This window comes from Manis pentadactyla, chromosome 15, assembly GCF_030020395.1.
Source record: "Manis pentadactyla isolate mManPen7 chromosome 15, mManPen7.hap1, whole genome shotgun sequence".
NCBI lineage: Eukaryota > Metazoa > Chordata > Mammalia > Pholidota > Manidae > Manis > Manis pentadactyla.
In genome coordinates, this window is record NC_080033.1 from 2,839,810 (window position 1) to 2,846,269 (window position 6,460).

Genomic DNA, 6,460 nt, shown 5'->3' on the forward strand with positions numbered 1-6,460 from the left:
TCTGGGCTGTCACTGACGCCTCCCCCCACTGAACTGTAAGCCCACGAAGGCAGGTCCAGGACTGTCATGGGCATCGATGGGTCCTCAGCGCCACGCAGCATGGAGAAGGGCTACAAGAAAGCTGGCTGAACGAGGAAATGAATGAATGATTTCTTGGTTTAATCTTTGGCTGCGTACTCCTTTTCCGCGAGCTGTGGCTTCTTGTCGCCCATAGAGGGCGCTCCGATGTAACAAATATTCAGTTCAGCGCCGCTGGCATTGAGGAAGGATTCAAGGGCTGATTCCAGCCCTACTGCGTTTCAGGCCTGGGCTAAGTGCTCCACACACCTGATCTCTACATCGACCACTATATGAGACTTAATCAGGATGAGTGGGTAAAGCAAGGCATAGAAAGGTTGTTTAATTTTCCAAAGTCACAGAGCATCTAAAGCTGCAGGTAAGCTTCTAATCCCAGCCTCTGTTCACAGCTCTTTGCTCTGTTCTTTGCCAAGATCCCCAAAAGAGATGGTGGTGGCCAGGTACTAGTCCTCTTCATGAGGATGGGGGCGGTGCTTGGAAAGGGGGCCTCCAGCCAGGCAGCCCTTCCCCCACCACATCCCCCAATAGGGCATGTGTGCAATAAAGCAAATTCTTAGCTATTCTCACAGCATCCCAGTAATGCGGGTTCTACTATCATCCTCATTAATCAGATGAGGAAACTGAGGCTCAGGGAAGTCCAGGGTCACAGGGTATGGAGATGGTAGAGCTGTGATTTACTCTGCAGGAGACCTTAGCCAGGGCAGGAAATAGGGGTTTCAAATACCAGGCCAAGGAATTGGAGCTCCACCCTGAGAAGACAAGGAAGTACGTAAAGGGTGACGTCTGAGGAGAGGAGAGCCTACTTTAGGGTGACAAGGAAGTACGTAAAGGGTGACGTCTGAGGAGAGGAGAGCCTACTTTAGGGTGAGGAAAGGGCAGTCCTTTGTAGGTCTGCACCAAAGGTTGGAGGGAGCTGGGGAGCATGGGGCCAGCCTGGAAAAGTGTCCAGGTAATATGAAGTGAAGAAAAAAAGCCCACTGGTACGAAAATCACTGTAGAATGGTTCCATTGTGGTGAGTTAAAGAAATAATTTCTTAAAGGTGACATTTATTACTTGCTAACAACATGCCAGGGATTAAGAATTTAACATGAGTTTTTATCTGTACTCTTCACAACTCTTATCATTCCCATTTGCCAAGGAAATTGCATGCAGCCCAAGCCTAGCAAAGTGAAGTTGCAAACCCAGGTCTTCAGCCTGCAGCCCCAAACCTGCTCTGTGCACGGGCTAAGGTTTCAGTCACCTTTCCATGGCGCCCCAAATTATATAGTTTCATCTATTATCTAGTTAGGTCCAAACAACCTGATACATATTTATGTCCTTAGTAGTAGCCATTTGAAAAAAATACGTAGATAGAAAGACATATATATTTAAAATGTAAAAATAAATTGAAAGAAACAATATCTTTATTTCGTTCTTGAATAAGCATAGTTATTTCTTAATGGATGTGTGGGCCTGTTGGCCGCTGCACATCTCAAACCTTAGGATCAGACTGAATGCCGCCACCCTCATTTTCTGTTCCGCCCTTGTTTTCGCAGATTTGCTTTTTTATCTTTGCAACCAAGGAAAACGCAGCTTTTCCTAGATATGACGTCACCGGAAGGCCAGCAGGTGCGGGCTAAAGTGCAAGCTGGGATCACCTGAGCTGGTAGTTCACTGAGTGTCCGACAGATGTCGCTGCGTGTCCCTCAACTATTTTAACTATCTGTAGGCTCAGCTTGGGAACCACGGTGCTGGCTGCTTTTACACATACAAACGGGTAACTGTCAGAGGTTTATGTTTGAAAAGTGCAGGTAGTTTTTGTTCCCCCCATGATAATTGCCATTTATTCCCAAAGTTGCCAAAGTCATCACCAAGGGGTGCATAAGGGGGAAAGAAGAGCTGAGTAAATAAATATATGCATAAAATGAAAATTGAATCCCTAATTCTGCATACAAAGATGGTATCTAGATATCCAAGCAAATTCAGAAGACTAGGATTCGGGGAACCATCTTGATGAGCTTGGGGATGTGGGGTAAGGAAGAAGTACATCTTGAAACTTAAAAAATAAAACCCATCAGGCAAAACCCAGGTGGGTTTGATTTTATGAAAATTAAGGGTTCCTAAGAGAGAGCAGATCGTTCTTAGAAGTTCTCACCAGATGCAAAAAGTAAATAGATGGTAACTATGTGAGGGGAAGGATGTATTAACAAACCTTACTGTGGTAATCATTTTGCAATACATGTGTGTACTTCAAATCACATTGTACACCTTAAATTTACATGGTGTCATGTCAATTATATCTCAATGAAACAGGAACATTTTTTTTAAAGATTAAAGGTTTCTGTTAATTATCGCCATAGGCAAGGTAAAGACAGAATAGAAGACTTGCAAAATTCTTGATGGTGGGAATATGTTAATGGTGGGAGAAAAAAATATACAGGGTACTCATGCAAGTCAAGGAGAAAAGTCAAACACAAGAAAAAAATGGGCAAAAACTGAAAAGGCAGTTTAAAAAGGGACACACCAAAGGCTCATGGAGAGATGCTCAAAATCATTCAAATTAGAGATACACAAAATAAGTAATGAGTTATGGAATCACATCTGTGAGACTGGAGAAATGAGACAGCTGGAGCATACTCTTAATATGCCCATTGTCCAGGTGAGAAAACTGAGGCTCAATGGGGGAGCAGAGCAGGGGATCTTGCCAAGCCCATAAAGCAGGGAAGTGGCAGATCGGGGAGTGAACACAGGTTCTCTCAGACCTCAAGCCCCAAACTTTCAACTGGCGTGCCAGGCAACCATACCTGCCATTCATCCTCGTAGTCATTCATTCACTCATTCCTACATGAGTCCATCCAGCCATCAAATGGAGCATCACTTGATGGATACAGTGGCGATCCATATAGGTCCAGTTGACAGGGTAGCTGACAATGTTAATCACAAACTGCTGTTTACAGCTCTACAAGTACTAACTGTTCCTACGGACTGTTACGTGACTATTCAAAAGCATGTGCTGGGCCCCAAGGACTGACCTGGCAAACAGGAAAAAACAAGTTATGAGGGAACACGTCTGTGGATAAAATGAGAGTTCCTGTGGCCAGGATTCTCACCTGGCCATGGTTGACTAGCCCACTGCACACCTGTGGGCAATACATGGCTGTTGACTCTATATAAAGAGCTCCACTCACTGCTCTGCGCATGACACGGTGGCAGGGCTACAAGGCTGCAGGAGAGCAGAACCGAGGACAGAGGCCCAGAGGAAGGCTGTGCAGGATGGCTGTGAGGGCAGAGACCGGCTTGCTGCATGCAGACTTGCTCTGAGTGAATGGGATTCTAGTGACTGACCTGCCACCTGAAAATAAAGTTGGGTATAACCCTTTCATCCCGAGAACGTTTTGCTGTCATTTCTTTGGTCACATTGAATCCATAGCGAACTTGCCCAGGGCTGAAACCCATTGGCAAGACACCATCATGTTCTACACATCTTGCTGCTCCTTGTATTTCTTCCTTAACAGCACATCTTACTTCTTATCAGGACATTGAGAGATGTGTCTTGGCCTCAGGTAACTTTTTTTTTTTCTTTTTCCTCTTCTCTTCTCCTCCTTCCTTTTAATTTTTTGAGTAACGGTTTTATTGAGATATAATTCACATACCATAAAATTCACCCACTTACAGTGTACAGTTCAATGGCTTTGAGTATATTCACAGTTGTACATAATCATCACAATCTTTTAACATTTTCCCAACCCCAAAGAGAAACCCTATGCCCGTTAGCTGTCGATCTCATTGCCCACCCCCGCCCCCCATCTCTGACAACTACTCATTTGTTTGGTCTCTATCTGCATATCTATTCTGGACATTTCATATAAACGAAATCACATAATATGTGGTCTTTTGTGACTGGCTTCTTTCATTTAACATGTTTTCAAGATCCACCCATGGTGCGGCCTGTCACTGCCTCACTTTTTAGGGTCAGCAATGCTCTATTGTCTGGATACACCATTGTCTAGCCAGTTGCCAGCTTATGTACATTTGGGTTGTTTCTGCCTTCTGACTGTTATGAACAATGCTGCTGTGAACACTCACGTCGTTTGCATGTAGACAGATACTTTCATTTCTCTTGGGCACATACCTAGGAGCGGGGCAACTGGGTAACGTGATGTATTAGCTTACTAGGGTCGCCACAGCAGAGTGCCACAGATCGGGGGGCTTCACATCAGAAATTCACTTCCTCACAATTCTAGAGGCTGGAAGTCTGAGATCAAGGGCTTGGCAGGGTTGGTTTCTTCTCAGGCCGTTCTCCTTGCCTTGAAGATGACCACCTTCCCGTGTTCCCACGTGGTCTCCCCCTAAGCCCTGTCCTGATCTCTTACGAGGACACCAGTCATATTGCATCAGGGCCCACCCTCACAACACCATTTCCCCCTAACCATCCCTTCTCTCCACAGTCAGTCACGTTCTGAGGTACTGGGGTTTAGGATTTTAACATATGAATTCAGGGTAGACACAATTCTGCCTATAACATACAATAGTAATTCAACCTCTTGAGGAAATGCTAGGCTGTTTTTCACAGCGGCGTTTTAATTTAAGCTTGGCTTTGTTTTCTCTAATCTCATCCTGCCCTATCGAGAATTCTTGTGAATTGAGACAAAGCAAACCTCCAAACTGTTTTCCAATGGAAAGGCATGTAGGAATGTTCAATGGTTACTTACTCAACTTGACATTGTTAGACCTTTCACAAAGTGTTAGCTAATTTTGATTTTGCTTCTTCTGTAGTTTAGAACTAATACTATTATTTATTGGTTCAAACATTTTTGGGGAGGTACTCAAAAAATGATTGCTTCTGCCAGCCGATGCCTGGGGCCTTGTAGACAAAGTATTAAAGTGACTCGGCACAAACGTGCTAAGTTTGCGAATTTGGGTCTTGATTTTCACAGCTATGAAATCTCAGTGTAGCTCTTGGTGGTTAAGAAGTGATCTTCACCATAGCTTCTCTTCCTGCTGCAGCTGAACTATTAATAAAGTCATTTTGGACACTTTCCCTGAGACATAAATGTAATGCCAAGATGTTTATTTGTGGATTCCACGTAGTCCTGTTGCCACATACATCACAAATACAGGGCCCTTCAGTACAGCTCTTACATCCTGTTCCAGCTGGAGGTCCACAACCAGAACGTAAGCACAAAGAAACATCAGAGGAACCCCAGATAAGCCCTCTTTACAAAGGGATGGCTGGGGAAGGATCACACTCCTCACCAATGTCAATGTCATAAAAGACGAAGAAGCTAAGGAAATGTTCCTGATGAAAGGAGCCAAAGACACAGGACAACTAAATGTGAGGTCAACTGATGTAACTGGGGCACGCAGTGGGTAGGTTTAAATACAAATGCCCTATCAATGTGCAATTGACCAGCGGGCAGGTGTAGTGTGGTTATGCGGGTGCCCTTATTCTTAGGAAAAACACCCCAAAGAATGTAAGGGTATGTCTGCTACACAACTCATCTCAAATGGCTCAGGAAAAAAGGTATGCACACAGAATGATATGCAAAATGAAGCAAAATGTTTTGTTATAGGTAAAGGGTGTACAGATTTTTTTTGTTCCTTTCTTGAAACTTTTTTGTTCAGTTTGAAGTTTGTTTCCAAATAAAAAGTTAAGAAAGAATAAAGAAATCCATCAGGGTTGTGTGGGGAATGCCATATGCATTATGCAGTATGCAATCCAGAACTGAGTCATCCTTAACAAAGCCAACCAGGTGGTAAATTAAATGCCAGCTAGGGGCCTCTTTCTGTAGGAAAAACTGCATCTCTGGGCTTAAATATAATTCCAAGCATCTTGGGCTCAGCCAGTACATTTACTTTTAATCAGAAATTTAAGTAAATTAGTAATGTTCTCTGAGAGGGTCGTCAACACGGGTCTTGGTGGGTGTACACGGGCAGGCGGTGCTGATGGCTGCCGGAGAGTCTCCCATCAAGAGGGCCTATTCTCTCACCTCCTCGAGTCTGGGTTGGCCTAGTGACTTGCTCAACAGACAGAATGTGGTGGAAGTGATGTACTGGGGCTTCCCAAGACCAAGCCAGGAATTCTCGGGGCTTCCACTGGGGCATCTAGGATGCTCCCTTGTGGGACCAGCTCCCGCACAGAGAGAAGCCCAGGTCACAAGGGGGCCTGTGTGGGCGACAGCTCCCAGCCAGCAGCCGGCACCCACTGCCAGGCATAGGAAGGGGCCATCTTGGATGTCCAGCACCTGACCAAAAACGCCTAAGACCTTAACTGAGAACTGCATAGCCAAGCTCCTGTCAAACCATGGAACTGAGAAATGTACATAAACGTTTAAAGCCTAAGTTTTAGGGTTGCTTGTTGCACAGCTGTGCAGTAAAGGATTCACCCTGCCCAGCTCCTGG